The following is a 22873-nucleotide window of genomic DNA, read 5'->3' as shown; positions in this document are numbered from 1 at the left end:
AGCCAAAGGTTCTTACCCCACATAAGCTACAAACAGCAGCATATGAGGTTGGGGAGGGGAGGATAGGGAGTCTCATCTAAGCAAGAGAAAATCCAAAACTATCTACGGCCATACCACCCTGAACACCCCCGATCTCGTCTCAATAGGATTTTTAAAACTTTTACTTCCATCACTTCTTCTAGGTGGTTTCTTTAATATTTAAAAGAACTAATGATTTTAATGTCCATTCTGGAATCTATGATATATTGCTGTCTTTAATATTTACCTAAAATAATGCTCTAAATTTTTAAAACCAGAAATGTGGCCTAAAGACCATGAAGTATAAATGCTAAGGCAAAAAAAAAAATGACTATATAGAAAACAGAGTTGGTTAAAAACATGAAACAACTGGATTTTAATGGCAAAAAATAAAATACAACTTTAGTAACTGTGCATATTAGAGATTAGTCACAGGTGGCAGTGACTGTTCCCTCCTGGAACAGAATCAGCGAGGGTTGCTGAGTCTTCACAGCCTGAGAACTAGACCCTGAAACAAAAACAGGCACATGTCATGAGTGAGGAAGGAGGACAGAGGATCACCCCACATGCTGGTTTGAACTCTAATGAATCTGAGGAGAGTGAGGAGGAGCAGCAGGAGAGGAGCCCAGGCCTTGATGGGGATGTGCCAAGGACACTCTGGCCACACAGCTGGTGCTGCCTGTGTGGTGGCCTTTTATCTTCCCTCAGTTCCCTGGGGGCAGAGTTTCTTTCTGGGTGGTGCTTTATTCCAGTCTGAGCCGTTTCCCACCCACAACCACACTGTTCTGTGTCCCCAGGCCCAGTTGTAGCTCCAGTGTCAGGAGGCTCTGGTGAGTGTGAGTTCTGAGTGTTTCCCTGGGCAGGAAGCAGCTGCTGTGACCTCCAACCCAGGCCAGTGAGCAGGGACCCAGGGCCCATTGAACTTGAACTTGCTTCTGGCCTTGCTCACCCATTAGCACACCTGTAGTACCCTGGTGACCCCCTCCAGAGAATGCTAATGGTGGTGAGTGCTATGCAGACTGAAAGGTCACATTTATCTTCTAATAAATAAATGTTGTTTAATCTATTGAACATTTCTACCTTGCTTGCCCGGTCAAAGCAGCTTCACTGTTTTTTATGTCTTTAGCTACTTCTTGTTAGTAATTATTGTTCTCTGGTTATGCTAAATAGCTTCCCACATCTCTGGAATAATATTTAGGTGTTACCTGTCCCTGAGTCCACACAGTGAGATTTTACTTTCTCTATCACGATATTCAGCCCTCTAATTTCTATTTTGTGTATGCATAACTCATATTTCATTTCTGAATTTTTCTCATTTTCCATTTGTGAAAAAGTGTCTATTATTGCTCATCATAGTGATTTTATGATTTCCTCCCTAAAATGTGTGTCACAGAACTCCAGTAACTCCAGCATCTCAGTGTTCGTGTCTACTGATTGTCTTTTCTCAGTCAACAGGTGATTTTTCTGGATCTTGTTATGATGTGTGATTATTTTTATTGTATCGTGGGCATTTTAGAAGTTATATTATGAGACTTTGGGTCTTATTGAATCTTCCTGTGGTCCTGGATCCTCCTGTGGAGTGCAGCACAAGGGCCAGGGTGTGTGGTCAGCTTCCCACTGGCCGCAGCAAAGTGGAGCCCTGACTCTCAGTGCTTTGGTGCTGCTGACTCCTTCCTGGCGAGCATGGGCTGTGATTGATCCTGACTCCTTGCTTCCAAGTGAGGTACAATTCATTGTGCCTGTGTCACCTCCATCCCCATCACTGTGGCCACTGTGCCATGAACATTTAGGCAATGACTGGACTGTCTGGAGAAAGATGCTGACAGATACACAATGAAAGGGACATCCTTACTCCATGAGTATAAAAGAACATCCTAACTCCATGAGCATTTGTTTGCAATGTGAATGTTCACATTGCAAACAAATATCTTCTTGGTTTTTGTCCATTTAGAGAGGTTCCTCCCTTATACCACTTCTCCAGACCTCCTTGTCACCAATTTCCAACTATGTCCCTTCCAAGTCCCTGACCATCCAGAGAAACTATTGGCCACAGCTCAGAAATTTCTTCTAAAGTCTCCCCCATTGGGCAATGAAAGAACCATGAAAATGCTTTAGAAATTAAAGAAGGAAGCAGTGCAAAGGCCCTGAGGGAGAAACGAGCACACTATGTTAAAGAACGTCAAGAAGGACAGTATGGCTGCAATGAAATGTTGAGAGGGGGAGTAACCAGATGGGGGTGAAGCAGCAAAAGGAAGCTACTCTGTACATTATTACAAGGCCATTTAAAATTGGAAACAAAGACTTTGTACAGGAAGGAAAGGTAGGACCACAAAACAACCAGGAATCAAAGAACAACATGGTAAGTATTATCATCCTTATGTATTGATGGTAACATTGAAAGTGAATAAACTAAACTCCATAATCAAAAGACATAGAGTGGCTGGATAACAAAAAATCAAGAGCCAACAATCTACTGACTACAAGAAATCCACTTCACCTATAAGGACACACAAAGACGAAAACAATGGGATGCAAGAAGATATTCGCTGCAAATGGAACCCAAAAAAGAGCAGGGATAGCTATACTCCTATCAGACAAAAGAGATTTCAAGACAAAACATATAAAAGAGAGAAAGAACATCTGTATATAATGATAAAGAGGTCAATTACAGCAGTAAATATACATGCACCCAACACTGGAAAACCTGGATATATAAAGTAAATATTACCAGAGCTACAGAAAGAGAGACCACCATACAGTAATTGTTGTAGACCTCAACACTGCACTTTCAACACTGGACATTCCATTCCGACAGGAAAGAAACAAAGAAACACTGGACTTAATCTGCACTAGAGACCAAATGGGCCTAATAGATATTTACAGAACGTTTCATCCAATAGCAGCAGAACACATATTTTTCTCCTTGGCTCATGGATCATTCTTAGGGATAGACCACATGTTAGGCCACAAAACAAGTGTTAAAAAACTCATAAAAACTCATAAAATCATACCAAGTATTTTTTCTGGCCACAACGGAATAAAACTAGAATTCAATAACAAGAGGAACACTGGAAACTATATGAACACATGGAAACTAAATATGTTCCTGAATGACCAGTGGGCCAATGAAAAGATTAAAAAGGAATTTAAAACATTTTGCAAAACAAATGAACATGAAAGCACAATATATCAAAATCTATGGGATACAGTAAAAGCAGTAATAAGAGGAAAGTTCATAGCAATAAGTGCCTTTATCAAAAAAGTAGAAAAGCTTCAAATAAACAACCGAATGATGCATCTCCAAACCTACAACAACAGCAAACCAAAAGCAAAATTAGTGGAAGAAAAGAAATAACAAAATCAGAGCATAAATAAAAGAAATTGAAATAAAACCAAATACAAAACTTAAACAAAATGAAAAGTTGGTTGGACAAAAACCATATGAGATTTTAATTAATGCTCAAAAAGTACTCAATAAAATTCAATATCCAATTGTGACAAAAAGTACCAAAAAACAGCATAGAAGGAACTTACCACAATATGATAAAAAGGCATATATGACAGAACCACAGCATGTATCATACTGAATGGGGAAAAACTGAAAGCCTTTCCTCTAAGATCCAGAAGAGGACAAGGATGCCCACCTCACCACTGTTACTCAACACAGTACTGGAAATTCTAGCTAACACACACAATCTGACAAGAGAAAGAAGTAAAGGGTATCCAAACTGGAATGGAAGAAGTCAAATTATCCTTTTTTTTTCCACAGAGGATATTTTCTTATATCTAGAGAAACCTAAAGACTCCTCAAAAAACTATTAGAAGTGATAAACAAATTCAGTAAAGTTGCAGAATAGGAAATCAACATACAAACATCAGCAGCATTTCTAAATGCCAGCAGGAAACAATCTGAAAAAGAATCCAAGACAGTAATTCCATTTACGATGGCTACAAATAAAATAAAATACCTAGGAATAAACTTAAACAAAGAAGTGAAATATATCTATGCTGAAAACTCTAGACATGGATGAAAGAAATTAATGATGACAAACAAAAAAGTGGAAAGATATTCCAGGGTCATGGATTGGAAGAATTAATGCTGTTAAAATGTCCTTGCAATCCAAAGCAACCTACAGATTCAATGCAATCTCCATCAAAATACCAAGGACATTCTTCTTCACAGAGATATAAAAAATAATCCTGAAATTTACATGGAGCCACAAAAGACCCAGAATAGCCACAGCCATCCTGAGCAAAAAGAATAAAACAAACATTACCTGACTTCAAATTATACTACAGAGCTATAATAACCAAAACAGCATAGTCATAGCATAAGAACAGACACACAGATTACTGGAACAGAATGGAGAACCCAGGCATAAATCCACACCTCTATAGTGAACTTATCTTTGGTAAAGATGCCAAGAACATACAGCAGGGAGATGATGGTGAACTCTTCAACAGACGGTGCTGGGAAAACTGAGTATCTGCATGCAGAAAAATTATGCTAGACCCTTATCTCTTACTATATACACAAATCAAATCAAAATGAATTAAAGACTTAAATCTAAGATCTGAAACCATGAAACTACTAAAAGAAAACATTGAGGAAATGCTTCAGGACACTGGTCTGTGCAAGGAGTTCTTGAGTAATTCCCCCAAGCACAGGCATCCAAAGCAAAATTGGACAAAGGGGATCACAGCAAGTGAAAATGCTTTTTGCAACAAAGTAAACAATCAACAAAGGGAAGTGACAACCCACAGAATGGGAGAAAATGTTTGCAAACTCCCCATGTGACAAGAGATCAATAACTAGAACATATAAAGAGCTCCAAAAATGCAACAAGGAAAAAAAATCAAATAATCCAATTTAAAAATGGGCAAAGGATCTGAGTAGTCATTTCTCAAAAGAAGACACACAAATGGCAGCAGGTATATGAACCAATATTCAACATCATTAAGCATCAGAGAAATGCAAATCAAAACTAGGATGAGATGATACCAGTTAAAATTCATTCATCAAAAAGATGGGCAATAACGAATGCTGGCGATGATGTGGAGAAAGGGGAACCCTCAGGCAATGTTGGTGGGAATGTAAGTTAGTGCAACCGCAATGGAGAACAGTATGGAGATTCTTCAAAAAACTAAAAACACAACTACCATTTGACCCAGCAATCCCACTGCTGGGTATATAGCCAAGAAGAGGGGAATTCAGGATATAGAGAAGGTATCTGCACTCCTCTGTTTATTGCAGAGCTATTCACAACAGCCAAGATTTAGAATCACCGTCCAGCTATCAGGAGCTCACTTTCCCTGTCTCTCTGATGCTCCTTCAAGTCCATGGCATAGGAGCTTAGAAAAGAGGGTGCCGGTGCTGTTGAGGATGGAGGTCAGGGGCATCGTGAGAGGCCAACATGACCAGAAGCATCGGGCTTTCCAGTCCTGGGGCAGAGGAAGGTGCAAGCTCTGGGTAGTGACCGGACACCATGACCCATGAGGCATAGACAGAAGTGAAACCAGAGTAACTCCAATATAAAAGTGTCATCTGGAACACTGATGAACCTAATCTACTTATACAGCAACATGTGGAGTTCCCTGTGTGTGTTCTGGTGATCCCAGAATGATCTGGTATAGAACTTTAGTCTTAAATGTAAATGAAGAGAATATCTGCTGGACCCTGTTTTTTCTAGAAGGGAAATGGTGCTGCCATATCATCTTCCTCTGGGGAAGGGCTCTTGTCATCCTTTAGAAGTAGAGGACTAGAGAGGACACAGCCTCGTGGGTGGTTCTGCTGCACAGTTGTGGGTGGGGAAAGCTGAGGGATTTTACACATTGTGGCTGTTTCATCCTCCAGTTCCCTCTGTCTGTCCGCTCATGCACCTTGGCCTCCTAGGACACGGTGTGGAAAGAGGTGGATGGGTGCTGTAAATTGTGGGTCATGTTCCCTTCCTGTTAAAATGCTGCCATATGTCAGGAAGGAGAAAAGTCACAGAAGCATTAGCCAATACTTGATGGGCCTAAGACACGGGACAACCTGAGCTGTCCTGAGCCCTGTCCCTGCTGTGTTTCTGTTCACCAGAGCAGTGACAACCTCCCGCTGTCCTGTCTCATTACCTATTTAATATGCATGTGGCTTAATTTCTATCTCACGAGACTAAAAGTTAGCTCCAAGAAATAAAAAATCATGTGTCTGTCTTACTAAATATTCCCTAGCCTGAGTGCAATGGCTGGCACATAGTAGGTGCTCAATAAATAGTCATAAATGATAAAAAATGGATCAATTGTATGGTAACACTGGTCCATATCAATCCAAAAAAATATTTACTTCTAGTTTTCCGAGTTTATAAGCTTAGGAACATGGAGCTCTTCTTGACAAATAAGTATAAGTGACGTACAAAGAAAAGCAAATGAGAATCTCATCTACCTTTTTGAGAGCAATACTTTGTGCCTAAAAGCAATGCAATAGCGTATATGAGATATTCAAGCAAAGAAACAGTGAGCTGTGAACCTCACATTCAGCAAAACTAACATTCAAGTGAAAAAGACCCTTACACACTGTCATGGAAGACCTTAAGTAATATTATTTCCATGATCCCTTCCAGACAATGAAGAAACTTCAGACCAAAAAATGCCTAGAAAGAAAGAAATAAAAGGTATGTCACAAGTGCTAAATTTCTGGGTATTTGCACAACGAAGTCTAAATGAGTGTGATGTGAGAGGGTGGGATCTTTCTGGTGGTCACTAGGGTGATTGCCTTGTAATAAATTATTAAAATCTTTCTATGTTTGGGTGCTTTTCTACCTATCAGTTTTATTTCATATGAAAAGGTTTTAAAAAAACTGTAATAGATAAATACTGTTTAATGAAACAAAGTTGAGCATGAAATATAAAGTATCACTAAAGATAATTCTAAATACATACAATTCACAAATGAAATAGCTGCAGCTACATGAGCTGACTTGGGGAGGGCAACAGTGAGCCGGCCCTTGTTCTGTGGCCTCGTGTCTGATTCAAGCTTCCCAACCCTGTGGCAGCTGCAGGTCCCCTGGGACCAGGCTGACAACTACACATCACGGCCTGCCCGGGTATCGGCACAGGAATGTGCAGCACAGACATGGGTGCAGGGACAATGGGGAGGCACAGAGATGGCAGCAGGGCTCTCTGTGGTGGGTGTGCAGGACCCAGCATGGAGGGAGATTTTATACACATTAAAGATGCAAGTATATCAACCGCCTGCTGAGACCAGACCCTCCAGGGAGAGAGTCAAGAAAGGAGGGAAAGAGGGTATGGGAAGGAGCCACAAGGAGGAGTTGATGGATAGGAAATAGAACAAAACAGCAATGCAAACAGGAAATAAATTACATGCAAGGTGGTGGTCCAGTCTTCATCTGAGAACCCTTCCTCCGCATGCACCAGAGCTAGGATCATTAAAAGGTGGCCTTGGGGAAAGAAAAAACAGAGTTAGATTTGAGGTAAGAACTTGGACCCTGCTGCTCCTCATGTTTTATCTCCCAATGAGAGAACCCAATTCTTCCCCATCTCTGCTAACTTGTCCCAGAACCTCATTCCTTCACCTCTGCAGTGAGTAATGGGTTGCGGTTCTCCAGGGCCCCTTATCCAGATTAAAATCTGTAACTGTAGCCAGGAAGGGATGCCTGTGTCATCCTGTCCCTGCCAAAGACAGCCACTGTCCCCATGGCCTCCTGTGCATGGCACTGCCTTCCCTCTCCCATCTCCCTCCATCATCATATTTTTCTGTCACACGGGATAATTGGTGGAAATATCCAGGCTACCCTGCTACCCACCCTAATCAATCAATTGATCAATTCCAAACCCAAACCTAGGGGCCACCTGTCATAAGCCTAGGATTGCACTGGGTCCTGTGGGAGAGAAGTACGACCAACATATTATGTCAAGCAAGGTTTGTTGAGCTGAGTTGACCTCAGGAACTTTGGAAGCACTTGATCTTCACAACAACCCTGTAATTTCCCTAAGAAATAAGAGGGGAGGAACACACTTTTTTTTAAAAAAGGGTGTCTCAATTCCCGTAGTCTGCAAGTGAGACAAGCAGTTGTTGCCACGTTGATAAAGGGGACCTACCAGGGTTTGCACTGAGCCAAGGGAAGGCTGGGAGGGAGGGCACCTGGCAGGCCTGAGGAAGGGGAACAGTGGGGTCTGACAGGAGGGTGGGGACCAGGGCAGCACTGTCTGGCTGGAGCAGTGGGTCTGAGAGGAGCAGTGACCTCTGCCCCTGCTGCCCTGAGGCTCTGTCCTGGTCCTGGTCTATTCCAGGAATTAGGTCACTGGGACTGTGAGAGCCAGTGAGGGCAGCAAGCCCAGCAGCCCCTCACGCAGCCTCTGGAGTCCTGCTGGCCTTGGAGGGTCTCAACGGGCAGTGGGACACGGGTCTCTCCAATTGAAGAAAATCCAGGTTTTATTCCCAGACCAGGAGTTGGCATTTGGGTGAGGAGCGGAGGCCAGAAATCTGCTCAAGATCGTGTTCTTCCTTCATGTCTCCAGGAAGCCAGGGCATAGATAGTAATCCCAGAGCAAGAATTCTTTACCTCTCCCATCCTTGGATTGTCTTTTCACCCAGAGGTAGATGGGACAGAACACGAAGGTGCTACTCTAAGTCCCAAAGGTCCACAGAAAGAGGGTGGCCTTCTTGCCCCTCACCTGTCACACTGGGAGGTTCCCATAGTGCTGGTGGGGTACGTGTTTCCTGTCAGATTTTCCCAGTGTGGGTCAACAGTCAACATTCAAACCATGATGCCTTAGGCACATCTCCCGAGAGCTGCTGACCAATGAAAGCTAAAGGCTCTCATGTTTGGCAGAGGCAGAAACAAGAAAAAATAGTTCTTTTTGGAAAGATTATCATCATCCGAGAAAGCGAAAAAGAGGCTACAAATAGTATGCTCAATGCCCATAGACATAACAGCTCCTATTCTCACGTCAGCACGGTAGGAAAAGAGCACATATTTCTCTTTTTCTTAGGATTTCATGCCCCCAGCCACAGTATCCCGAGCAGCTGGAGGAAGCCAGCGGACCCCAGGAATCTCTCTCCTTGGGACCTGGCTCAAAGGTGGTTCCCTACCTGCGGAGTCTTCCTCCTCATCACTGGAGGGATACCGGATGTTGTATGTCCACTCTGCAGAGACACAAACATGAGCAAGGATGTTGTCCAAGGGACTGCCACGCCCATCCCTCCTACTCCAGGTGAGGCCACCTGGATGACACAGGATCACCCTGCTCTTTCCTCTGGGATCACAGACCTTCCCTGGACCCAGTGGAGTCAGAGGGCTTCAACAAGGCACTGCTCACAGTTGCAGACCCTCAGGAGAGAGGATCCCCCTTCCTCATCTCACTTCCCCATTTCCACTGGAGCATCACAGCTCTTAAGTCCACCCTCCTTAACCTGAAACTCTAACTCGCTCACATGCTGTGAGTTAGGTGAGTTCAATAAGCAGACGCCGGGCCAGGCTGCCCAAGAGAACGTGTTGGAATGATGGAGCTGCTGTCTGGGGCATAGACACACTATTATTGGGCACGTATAAAGGGGCTCGTATAATGAAGTGGTGAATTTTTAAGTTTACTTATTTTAAGGAATTAAGACGTGAGCAGGCACGTCTGTCTACTGATGACCACACTGCCTAGCGCAGCTCTAGGATCCAAAGATGATGAAAACAGAACTCCCCTCCCTGGTGTGTCCTTGCAGGATAGTTGGCTGCTCTGATCCAGTCATTCATTGACTGCGCACAGTGTCAGGGCCAGGCACTCTGTGACCCTGGGACACAGTGACAGTGAGGACAGTGTGCAGGATCACAGGGGTTTCCTGCAGAGGGCGCTGTATTAAACAGAGAGGAGGAGCCTGGCCCTGCACACACTCCCTGGGCAGGATCAGAGCAGGCAGCATAGAGGGGTGGGGAGACACCTCGCTGTCCTCAGGAGCCCACCCTCATCTCTCCCGAGCCTGACTAGAACCTGGGAAAGCACCTGGACTACTGTGGGGCCAACAGGCTGGACACACTGAGAAGGGAGCCTTTCCCCACCTGAGCTCGTTCCCAGCCCAGGGATGTATCTCTCAGCTGCTCATGGGGCCCAACCGGCTTCCCAGGGCTGAGCTCTGGAAGGGGGAGAGATGAGGAGGATCCAGTCCCTGCCCTTGCAGTGACCGGCCATGGCCCACGAGTGGGAGGAGGCTCGGTGTTGGGAGACTGAGTTTCCACGTGAACGTGGCATTTCCTATTCTGGGCAACAGTATCTGAAGATTCATGTTAGACCTCAGTGGAGAAAGTTGGAGTGATTTTCCCCCCACTCTGCCTGTGGGCTCCTCCTTTGCAGTTTCTTGAAAGAACTGGGTCCAGCGTGTGGCTGTACCAGGGTCTAACTGCAAAGGCAGGAGCCTGCCCCACTCTTTGTGCTGAAGATGGTTCTGGAAGGTTAATTTTGAGGTCGCTCCTAGAAAAGGTTTGTGAAGGAGGGACATGGCAACAGTGAAGTGTCATGATCACTCACATCTCAGGAGAAAACAGAAAGGCCTATAAAGCAGTGAGATTATTAAATGAATGAAGTTGTAACTGACACAAGCAGGGATTCCCAAAGTGAATCCTTTCAGAAACTAATGAACAATTTCCAGGTGTAGATCGGATTCATTTTAAAGGTTAATTGAGAAACATGCAGCATGCAATGAACTGAAAACATGAAAAACTTGAAATTTATGAATTTTTTTAAATGCTTATAATTGTGCTATAGTGATAATTGTATTTTTCCATTAAAAATGTAGACACTGGTAATAGGATAACATATATCTAGAGAAACACTAAAACGTGCAAAAATACACACTCACACACTATCAAGATCCATCCACTGGATTCACATGCAGACACAGTCCACCGCATGCACACAGCCCTGCACCACCTAGAGGGAACACAGCTGCTTCCAGGGCTATTGACAGTGGCCGTGGTTCCTTGGAAAATCAGCTTCTATCATCACACCCCCAATCCTCCTCTACAGCAGACAGCTGGAATCAGGGCCTCCCCATAGGAAGGCCAACAGGGTAGTGCCACCTTTCCCATCATCTAGTCATGCTTTAGTAAATGGGGGGTTCTAGAATACGTACTCTCTGTCTTGACTCCTGAGGCCACCTGTAATTACAGAAAAGGAATTAGCATGAGCATGAGACCATTCCACGTCCTATTTGCAGAGGGCTTTTGTGCACTTGGTGACAGTGGAAAACAAGACAGGAGAGAGTGGGAGAGGCAAGGAACCCCAAAAGCAAGAACGGAGCAAACTTGCTCATGCCTAAAGTCACAGCCTTCTGTGGAGGATGTATCCCTCAAGCCCATTTTGATTGGCAATTACAAAAACTTTTTCCAAAGAGATAAAAATGCTGCTGAGGAAAAATCTCACTAGAATAGAGGCTGTAACTGATGCCTTGATATTTTAACGACATCTTGAATCTTTGAGTCAGGTCTCAGTTGGCAATACACTCTCAGCCAAAATTTTACCCACCAAGGAAAACACATAAGACATCTCAAATATCCTTGTTCAGGTTGTCATATATTTTTTCAATTGGAAAAGAAAGAAACCAAGAAAGGAACATTTTCATTTCAGACAAAGACAGGTGGCCTGACCTTGGACATAGATGGAATTATGTCTCCTCTGGTGCCAGTGAGCTCGATCTGTGGGTCCTCAGATGGAACTAGGAGACAGAGTGAATGTCAGTACCTTGCAGGTGTCGGTCATGGATCATTAAGGGGACATTGCTTGACGTGGACTCGGGATGAGAGAAAAGGCAAATGCATGAAACAGGACAGACTCGAGAAACAGAGCATGTGGTTGTCGAGCTGAAGGCCACCTAACCAACGGGCAGTAAGCTGTCTGTTAGTGACAGAGTCTCGGGGCTCCTCCTGCCCACTGGGAAGCCGAGGTAAATGCCACTACCTTACTGATACCTTCCAAGATCCTGTCTTCCCCCAGGGTCCACCTGTGCTGCTATTATCTAGACCTTCTCCTCTAGCAGACTACACGCTTGCTGCGAGCAATCTTTACTGGGGGACTGGATGCAATTCTAGGCAAAATATTCCATGATGTGTATTTCCTTATCTTTTGTTACAAGGATAATTAAATGAAAAAGATTTGCAAATATGGAACTCTCCTATAATTTAGAGATAATCACCACTCTATTTTCCTTTCTGGATTCCTGTTCAATATATCGTGTGTGTCCATGGATCAGCTGCTGCTCATGCTCACACGAGCCTCTGGCAGTGGGACAGTGCAGCGTGGGTCAGCATGTGGGGAGTGCGGACCCTCTCTGGCCTGGCTCTGTAGGACACTCACAACTAGGAAATCTCATCTGGGCACCAGGCTGACAACCACATCATCCTTTGAATTCTTATTTGGAAATGTCCTTGGAGTTTGTGCACTGCTGGATTTGAGCATTTCTAAGGCTTGTCATGATGATGTTATTCAATACCAAACAGTATCTCCCTGCTGCTTCTCTGCTTTTGCCCACGTGTTGAGGAGGGACCTCAGCATTGCCATGTGGTGTCTCCCACTGCTCAGAATCTGCCAGCTGATCAGAATCCTGAGAGTTTTCCATGTGTGCTTCACACTGATAGTCACACTCGAGTTCACTGTAAAATGTACCTGTTGCTACCCTGAGTGATGTGACCATCGAGGCCACCTTATATTGATGGACAGTGTTTGGGATGTTTGTAGACTATAACACTTCCAGGTGTGCTCTTGGAATTCCCTGCCCTGTAGGTAAGGTACTGGACCCTACAGGTGAGTGTTGACTTCAGTTCAGTGACCCAGAGCATCAACAGTGTGACGTAGAACTGAGTTCACATTGGCCTCTGCTTACATTAAGATCTTGAGCCATGCATGTCTGCACCATCTCCATTGAAGGGGGAACAATATGAAACCAACCTTCAAATGTGTCTTTGATGAGGGATGACTGAGTAGAGTCATATAAAGTGGGAGGGCATGTTGGCATTTTTTTTTTTTTAAGAAAAATGACACTTGTACTGTGCTGTGCATGGAGGTGCAAATCTTAGGAAATACACACACTCACAACCACACTTGTAGTCACTGCACATAGGCTCACCCCTCGGTGCCTCCCAACCCTCATGCACACCTGCCCATGCCATGTAATAACTCAGGTGTCATAGAGACTCTAGTTGATGGTAACAGTTCTTTCCTGGATCATGAGTTTCCTGCCCCACACCCCCAGTCCTTGTCTCCAGCAGGAAGCCGGAACGAGGTGGCTCTACAGACAATAGCAAGCTAGTCCCACTTTTCTCATCACTTAGATTTTTCCACAGCCAGAGATTGACCCCAGAATACGTACTGTTTATATTTGCCCTGGAGTCCACCTGCAAGTAGAGAAAGGAAAACACTATGAGGATCAGGCCTTGCTGTCTTCTGCTTGCAGAAGTCTTTTGCTCTCTTGCTAACATCAGAAAACCAGATGGGAAACAGTGATTGAGGCAATGGCCCCAGAATAAAGCACAGAAGATGCTTGTGCAAAAGCAGAAGATTTTCAAGAAGGATTTCTTAAGACCATTTTGGTAAATACAAAATTCTTTTTCAAGAAGGAAAATTACTACTGAGGAAAATGCTCACTACCATGCAGTGTGTAACTGATGTTGTCATTTATAAATGCCATCTTCAATCAGGTTCAGCTGGTAATAAACTCTCACTAGACATTCTCCCCGCCAAGAAATTCTATCTATAATTTATAACGGACATGGTCAGACTTTAATATCTTAATTCAAGTGAAAAAGAAAGAAACCAAGAAAAAGCATTTCAGTCCCTTACAAGGAAAGACAACCTTACCTTCTCAAAAGACAGGGCCTCTTCTGATTTTGTACTGTCCACCTCTTCCACCACAACCTGTGGGGATTCTGGGGAAACACAGAGGAACTGTCAGCACAAAGGTGTTGCTGAAGACTCACTTAGGGGACCTGGCATGGTGTAGACACGGGGCTGCAGTGTGTGCAGGTGTGTGGTTAACGGCACAGACTGAGCTGCTGCTCGGCTGTCCTTGACAGTGAAGGGAGGCAAAGGAGAGGGGTAGGAAAGATGAAACAGAGCGTTCGCTTTCCATCTAGGGCTACCTAAGCCAGGTGAAATGGTCATTCTACACACAGGCCAATATGAAAATCCACATCATTATTCAAAGACCAGGCCTCTTCACTCCTCTTGTTCATTTTGAAGCCCAGGCAATACACACTTATTTCTTGAAACGTTACAAGGTCATTTGGCTTCTGTGTAGCTGCATATGCTGCTACTGCAGTTGTCATCACTTCTGTTGGATTGCCAAAAAAATATTGTGGTGAAATATGTACATTATTTTAGTTATTAAATATACACATCTGTGGCATTAGTTGCATTCGTAAATCTCTGTAGAGAATAAGAAAGAATTTAATCTAATAACATAAGCTTTCACCTTAGGAAACTAGACATAAAAAGAGATGTGTGATGTAAAGTAAAGAGAAGTAAAGAAAAAAAAAGATTGCAGAATTCAATCTAATGGAAAAATAGGAAAACAACAGAGAGAATTCTCAAAATCTAAAACTGATTCTTCAGAAGGATCAATAAAATTGAAAAGGTTCTAGTCACAGTAACCACAAAGAAAAGAAGACACAGTGTAGTAATAATAGAAATTAAAGAGGAATCATCAATACTGATCCCATGGGCATTAAGAAGACAATGAGGGAATCTTTGTGTATATCCATGCCCACAAACTGCATGGTTTACATAAAGTGGACCGAATCCTTCAACGTGTGAAACTACCAAAACTCAGCGAATGAGAAACAGATAACTAAATAGGCGTGTATGTATTGTTAGAATTTGAATTAATAACTAATACCTTGTGGAAACAATGACAATAACAAAACAACAACTGTCTCAGAGGGTTTCACTTGTGAATTCCACCAAATTCTTACAGAGGAAAACACAGTTTTATTCTACAAGTTGGTTATCACAAACTTAAGTATTTACCCAAGTAAATTGAAAAACAATGTCCACACACAAAAAAAGTACAAGGAATTATGGCAGCTTTATTCATAACTGCCCAAACTAGAAGTAACCAGGGCATCTTACAAGAGGTGAATGTTCCACCAAACTTTGTTACATTGATCCAATGGAGTATTACTTATTGATAAAACCCACTGACATAGCAAGCTACAAACACATATAAAAAATCTTCAGTGCATATTGCTATGTAAATAAGTCTGTCTGAAAAGCTGCATCCTCTGTGATTCTAACTCTATACAGTTCTGAAAAATAAAAAAAAAACTAAAGAGACAGTAAAAAGATCAGTGATTGCCAGCAATTCTGGCAAAAGGGGAGAGGGGTTAATAGGTAAAGCATGGGTCATGTTTAGGGCATGACACTATTGTGTAATGGTGATGAAGGACATTATGAGTTTGTCAAAATCATTAGACTGTACAACACAGAGTGAACCTTAACCCAAAGTCTGGACTTTAGCCAATAGTAATAATAATATATGGTCAACTGAAAAAGTCACAGTCTATAAATGTAGAAAGGAGTCTTTCTTTCTTAGAAAGGTTCACAACCTGCAGGCGGGTCATCATGAAAAGCTGGGAAGTGCAGCCTCAGAAGAAGCCAGGTGACAGGCACTTGGAGGGAGGGAGGGAGGGTAAGACAGGAGTTTATGCTGAACAAGCTGGTCAGGTGTACATATGGGGCAGGTTGCAGGAGGAGCTATGAATATTGATGATGATAATGACAGAGACCCATGCACATGCGTATTAGGTTTACGTGTATTAACATACATCTTGTGATCACTTTGAGATGGAGATTTAATACTGAAATGCATTATAATTAGATCCTATGCATAAAAGGGTCAAGTGTACAGGACGAGTCCATGAATTTCCCACCTTCAGGAGACCAGCCAGAGCCACTCCACAACCTGCAGCTGCTTATTAAGAAGAAACTCTTTGTGGTTTAAAATGGACGTCATGTTGGACAGATGCAAATGGGAAGAGTGTGCCAGGGTCAGATGACATAAGCAGAGGGGTCTTCCAGCCTTTTGGTCTCTCCCACCGGCCTTTAGTAAAACCTGGTCATGATTAGTAAGGGGAGTGAGGGGAAAAATGGAACATGACCATCTTTCTATCCTGCCATAGCCAGAAGCTCTAAAATTTGGATATTTTAGTCAAAGGAGGATCAATTAGTGTGCTTAAGCAGTTTAGGACTTTTATTTCAGTCTTCAGTACCAATATAGGCTCAGTTATTGTATTACTAAAAATAACACATGGACCACATCAATCAAGGACATGATTAAGAAAAGAAAGCCATGGGGTGAGGGGTATGGCAACTTTCTGTACACTCTGTTCAATTTATACATTAAATTAAAACCCTTCTACATAATGTCTATTAATTTTTAAACATCTGGCAACACTGTTTCAGGAAAAAATTCATTTTAGTTCATGTTTAGAAATGAGCCAAATCTCTGAATATTAGGTTAAGATGTCACACTGTTTTCTATTAAAATGTGCAAAAGCTTACGTTGTAAATATATCTTTATTTCTGTAGCTGTATCACTAGTGATTGTTTTCATAATTATAAATTTTCACACAGCAAATAAAAAATATAGTGTCACACATTTAGAATTTATCTTAAATATGGAGCACTGAATAAATTTAATTACTATTCTTGAATGTACTTAATAATTCCATTGAAATAGTACCTTCATTTGCTTTGTTTCTGCGGTGTACTCTCTTCAATGGCCACTTTTGGATTCTTTTGACCCACTTCCTGGAGCCAGCAGATTTTCTTGTCCCTGGAAGAGAGAGACTTTTTATATCCTGGAAATGTATTACAATAAACATAGCTGTGGACATCTTGCTGGCAGAAGACTATAGAAAATTAGGAGAATTTATTCACAGATTGAACATTTGATCCCATTTTTCTGCAACTGCTTGGCGAAGTCACCTGACCCAGAGTTGGCCTTTAGGATGATCTTGTAGTGTGGGTTGCACTGAAAACCCAACAGACTAATTGTGTAGGCAAATCCCTTTCTGTGGACCCAGCAACATAGGAAAGCAGCAGAGCAGAGTGACCAAGAACACAGGGGCTGGTGCCTAATGGCCTGGGTTCAAATTCTCTTTACAATCTGCATGCACCTGGGAAGTTAGAGAGCCCTCTGTTCCTAAGTTCCCTGTTGTGAGATGTGGACATGTTAATCCATCTAAAAATGATTAAATGTATGTAAAGCCCTAAGACGACAGGTGCTTGCTTCATAAGCACCCGGCAATATTCAATCATCAAATGTGTGAAAGGATAAGCCAGACACTTGGTGGTGGCTCAATACAGGGAGGGAGTTTGGATGGCTGCAGGGAAGTGCAGGCTGTAAGTTCACTTTATCCTTTCCACAGTTGTGATGCCTTCCAGCTCACAGAGACTATCTGTGATTTTCTGTGACACCCAACATCAGCCCTGAGGGACAGGTAGAGCAGGGGCTACAACCCATCATTTACAGTTTAGGAAAGTGAAATTGAGAGGTTTTTAAGTGACATTCCCAGAGTCACAGCACTGATGAGTGATGGATCTGGGACAAGAGCGTAGTTGATTTTCAGGTTACAGAGATCTCCAAACACCTGAGACCTCTACACCATGCCCTGGAATGAGCAGCAAGGGCTCTTCTCATGCACTTTCTCACGTCTTGCCTCAAGCTTTCTTCAGAGAGGTCGAAGCCCTGGAGGACATGGCTGAGTCAAGAGAAGGGCTCAAAACATGACTTGGCCTCTTCCCTCTAGGATTCTACCTTGACCTAAAATGGGACAGTTTCCTGCAAACAAAGCCTGTCTGAAAGGCAAGTCCCAGTGTGTGGCTTCTTCCCCCAGCACCTTCACGCTGCCAGCTGCCTTGGCATGAGCATTGCCATCCCCAGTTGGCCACTCTGTGTGACCAGTGGTTACCTTGGCTCCCAACCTGGCTCAGAATCCTGGATGTTCCAAACCAACTGCCACGTGATGGCTACTCCAGGAATGAACTTCCCTTCAGCTGGCCAAGCCTGCAGCAGCAGCCCATGGGAATTAACTGGGAGTGTGGCCATCTGGGCGGTGACTCAGTGGTTTGATGAATGAAGTCTGTGACCCCCCACTGTCTCCCTGACCTCTTACCTGAGGAGCTGCCTGAGCAGCCTTGGTTGAGGAGCAGTGGCTGCACCAGCACAGAGTGTGCACCTCCCTGCTCACACCCTTCCGCACCAAACTAATTCTTCACAAACTCCCCATCCGTCCCTCCATCTTACAGGGGTAGGGGCAGAGTCCCGTCTCCTCTTAGAGGGACCTGGCCATGGATACAAACAGGAGAACCCACCCAGGGCCCTCCCTGAGGACCTCACAGGCCCTCCTTCCCTTTTTACCAAATGTCCTTTCCACTAACCCCTTGGCACTGTCCCTTCTCATCACTCTTCCTGGCAGCACCCAAACAGCCCATGACCCTGTTCTCATCAACCTCTTAGATACCTCCCCATGAAATCTCAGTTTCTTTTCTTTTGAAAGTCTCCAGTTTCAGAGTGTAATAAAATTTGGTTTTGGATTTTGACATCTACATTCAGAAGAGTGTGGCCTTAATTTCCCTTCCCTGTCGTGTCTCTGGCTGTATTTCGCATCAGGATTCTCCAAATGTGATGAAGGTCATGTGGGTGTTTCCCTTTCTGTGCCTATCCTCCGGAAGACTGTGTACAAAACTGGCATTAGGAAATAGTACAGTTTCCTAAATTTAGGAAACTATTTAAAGCAACTAACTTGATAGAAGAATCAACACTATAAATTGAGAAATAAGACAAAACTCTATCAGACATCTACAACTCTGTACACAAAGTAGAGTAAGGGAAGTGAAAATAAATAACTGGCCCATTTGAAGAAAGGACAATCTGATGCTCAATGTCAGCACACCTGTCCAACAGGAATTCACGTTTCCCATGTTGAAGGACTCTGGACCAATGAACAAAGGAAAGATCAGTAGGACTGCCGTGAAGTATCAACTTCTCAGCTGAGACTAACAGTTGAGATGTCAGGGAGATATACATCATCACATTACCATGGCAACAGGTCATCACAGAACTTCCAGAGAGAACAACGGCCACCCAATGGGGTCCAACTGCTGCTCTCTAACAAGTGTCTTTTTACATGTACAAGGGTATCATTTAAGAGTATGTGGGTTTTTTCTCAAAAACTCAATCTCAGACTCACACATTATTATCCTTTGTTTATGAAAACACATGAGCAAAAGTGACAAGCCCGCCCCCAAATAAAGTTGATAGTGAAAATTTCAGGGTGAAGAAAAACAAAACTAACATGTTAAAAATAAAAGTAAGTCCCATTCTTGATTGAAAATACCATCCCCATCCATTGAGAGCATTTCTGACTCACCAGACATTTCTCAATCTAGTAATTTAAAAATTGTGCCACTAAATTAAAAAAAAAACACATTTTAAATATTCATTGTGGGCTCGCGGTGGCTCACACCTGTAATCCTAGCACTCTGGGAGGCCGAGGTGAGCAGATTGTTTGAGCTCAGGAGTTGGAGACCAGCCTGAGCAAGAGTGAGACCCCGTCTCTACTAAAAAAATAGAAACAAATTATATGGACAGCTAAAAATATATAGAAAAATTAGCAGGGCATGGTGGTGCATGCCTGTAGTCCTAGCTACTCGGGAGGCTGAGGCAGTAGGATCGCTTGAGCCCAAGAGTTTGAGGTTGCTGTGAGCTAGGCTGATGCCTTGGCACTCTAGCCTGGGCAACAGAGTGAGACTCTGTCTCAAAAAAAAAAAATTCATTGTGCCTCTCTAAGACACATTAGTTGTCAAATGATATAAATCCTTCTCTTATCACCTGTGTATATATCCTTTGCTCTGTGCAACTAAGACTATGTGCTCACAGTTAACAAGCTCTGTCAGCTCACTGAGCAATTTCTTTGTCATTATATATGGCATAGACTGGCTGACCACTGAGTAATTTTTTTCAAATTTTGATTGTCATACATTCACCCTTTGGTTGGTGGAAAATATATAATTAATAATTTTCTAAATGGAGAGTTTTGGATAATCTCAAGCTCTGGGATTGCACATGTGTTCGGGCTCATACAGCAACCACCGGTCACACCCGTTCTTATGATTTGGTCATGAATATTGGGTACAGGAAGGGATGGAAAAGCCCCCAAACCAACGAACAAGTGACATTATTAAGATAAAAATGAAACGGTTGCCTTGTTTCAAACAAAGTAGTTGCCCTTCAACATATGAGACTCTACCGTACAAACCTCCATCACTGCCGGTTCTTCCCGTTTCTAGAACTAATAAGTCTAATAAGACACTGATGAGGTATAAAAACTGCATTAATATAGATGTTGCCTGATGTTCTCCAGGGATTATCCAGTTGAGGGGATGGTTGAGAGGGTGTGGGAAGGAACAGGTGGTGTTACGTTGTTCTAAACGGAGGACTTTTAATGGTCCCCAGCTGGATAGAAAAATGAGTGTATATGTGTGAGTGTTTGACATCTAATATATGTATATATACACACATGCACACACATAACACAGGTGTTTGTGTAGATAGGTAGATAGATAGATATTATGTATAAGAGAGAGATCTTGGAATGCCAGATTGAGGGAGAAAATGAAAAAGAATTAGGGAACATATTAATAAATGAGAAACCATCTGATCAGAGTAACAGCATGTGAAAGGCAGAAACCAAGAGCAGTTCAGACTGGCATTCGTAGACAACTGGTAGACTGAACAAGGGACTTTCCTTCTTGCTGCCTCCTGAGTGTGCACAGTAGATGAACAATAAATGAGTAAATGTAAGCAAAGCCCTTATAAAACTTTATGGCAGTGCCAGCGCTATATAATTACTATTTAATACATCTGGGAGGATGTGCAGACACTTTCACAGCTGTTACTTCCAGAGGCAGAACCTGGTAGGCTGCACAAGAGGGAAGGGAGAAAACCCAGATTTAATGCACATCTTTTTGTACCTTTTGAATTTCCTACAAGTGTGTTATTCTTGTGGTTTCGCTATGAAATTCTCTTTAAAAGATGAATGCCCCTCAAAAATATAGTGGCATCAAACAACCATTTTATCTTGCTTATGGTTCTCAGGGACAGGGACTCAGACCATGTGCAGTGGAGATGGCTCTTTCCCGCTAGCTGATGTGTCTGGGAGCTGCAGAGACGCCTTGCTGGCCGGGGTTGCATCCACACCAAGGGGTTGGACTCATCTGGAGGTGACATCACTCACAGGTCTGCACTGGAATTTGGGTTTGGCTGGGGGACCTAGAAGTGGCCTCCCCATGTGGCCTGGGCTTCCTGGCAGCAGAGAAGTTCGAGGGCACTCAGAGCTCTGATTTGGTGGCCAAGGGCTTCCCAGGTCAGTGACCTTCGATAGCCAGGCAGAGGTCCTTGGTCTTTTCAAACATAACCTTGAGAGACACAGGGTGTCACTTTCTGCCTGGGTTTAAATCCTGGCTTGGACATTCCCTAGTGAGCAATCTAACTTTCCTGTGACTCACTTTCCTCATCTGTAAAATGCGGATATAACAGCACCTGCTTCCTGGGGCTTTTATGAAGACTAAGTTAGTTAATGGACGTGAATTACTTAAAACAAGACCTGGCACGTAGCCGGCACTCATTGCAAGCTACCTATCGGCATCAACACTTTTCACAGATGAGGACACTGAGGTTCAAAGGGTGACTTCACTGATTAGTTTCACGTAGCTCAGTCGGTGGTGGAGCCAGGCCAGTGGGGAGCCCTGGTCTGACAGAGTCTGAGTTACAACCCTGCACTCCTGGGAGTTCCAGACTGTCCACCACACCGGGTTCTGCCTCTGGGGCCCAGAGTTCCTGTCTCAGGGTCAAATGAGGACTTGCTCTTTCAGTCCAGGCTACACACATGGGTCACAGCCTGATTCCTGAGAAACCGCATCCAGGCCTCCGAAGCTATGCAAAGACTCTGCTCCACCATTTATCACATCATGTGGCTTTTCTCGTCATCTTCTCAACTAATAAAACAGCTCCCATATGTCATGGGTCTGCCATGCCCTCACCATCCTTATGCACATATTGCCCCATTTAATCTGGACAGGGACCCCACAAGGACATTGATTAGAACTATTCTATAAATCAAGAAACAGAAGCTTGGAGTACTGAAATCTTTTATCAACTTGCATCTCTTGAGGGTCAGGAGTCTGGGGTCAGCTCACCTGCCTGGTCCTGGCTCAGGGTGTCTGGTGAGGTTGCCGTCAGATGAAGGCTTGACTGACCCTCCACTCCCACCTCCAAGGCAGTTCACGCACGTGGCTGACAAGCTGGTCCTGGCTGCGGATGGGAGTCCTCAGTGCCTCATCCGATGGGGTCTCTGACTGAGTGTCTCCATGACATGGCGGCTGGCTTCTCCCAGACTGAGAGACTCAGGAGACCAAGGGACAAGCTGCAGCGCCTTTTATGACGTAGCCTTGAAACTCACACACTGTCACCTCCACCATATCCTGTTGTCCACTCAGGTCAGCCCCTATTCATTTGGAAGGTGATCACATAGGACATGGATATTCACATGTGTGGATCACTGGGGGTCACCTGACAGACAGGCTGCCACTTCTGAGGACACCTACTGTGTTCAGGGACCATGCCAGGCTCTGGCCAGGAGCATCTCTCACGGAATCGCTGGAGCCCATCCTCACTGGTCTACTTCTCTGGAAAACACCTTCCACCCAGAACCCTCAGAGATCCCCAGCACAGCGCTGTCGACAGAACCTTGTGTCATGATGGGAACGCTCGTTACATGTGCTGTCCAGTAGGGGAGCCACGGGCAGCTAATGG

General features: G+C 43.7%; 2 long non-coding RNA genes across 2 annotated transcripts; both read right to left on the bottom strand.

The window, feature by feature from the left end:
- Positions 1 to 498: 498 nt before the first annotated feature.
- LOC123625689 lies at positions 499 to 11158 on the bottom strand. Its single transcript, XR_006730615.1, has 4 exons — positions 11138 to 11158; positions 9113 to 9166; positions 7381 to 7457; positions 499 to 526 (listed from the first exon to the last, which is right to left on the bottom strand). It is a non-coding gene; the product is annotated as an uncharacterized LOC123625689 (long non-coding RNA).
- A 5586-nt stretch (positions 11159 to 16744) lies between these two features.
- On the bottom strand, positions 16745 to 22279 carry LOC123625686. Its single transcript, XR_006730612.1, has 3 exons — positions 22258 to 22279; positions 18954 to 18992; positions 16745 to 16831 (listed from the first exon to the last, which is right to left on the bottom strand). It is a non-coding gene; the product is annotated as an uncharacterized LOC123625686 (long non-coding RNA).
- Between the last annotated feature and the right edge of the window lie 594 nt (positions 22280 to 22873).

Source organism: Lemur catta, chromosome 21, assembly GCF_020740605.2.
Source record: "Lemur catta isolate mLemCat1 chromosome 21, mLemCat1.pri, whole genome shotgun sequence".
Taxonomy (NCBI): domain Eukaryota; kingdom Metazoa; phylum Chordata; class Mammalia; order Primates; family Lemuridae; genus Lemur; species Lemur catta.
Note: the sequence above shows the minus strand (reverse complement) of the source record. Positions and strands in the feature narration are given on the sequence as shown.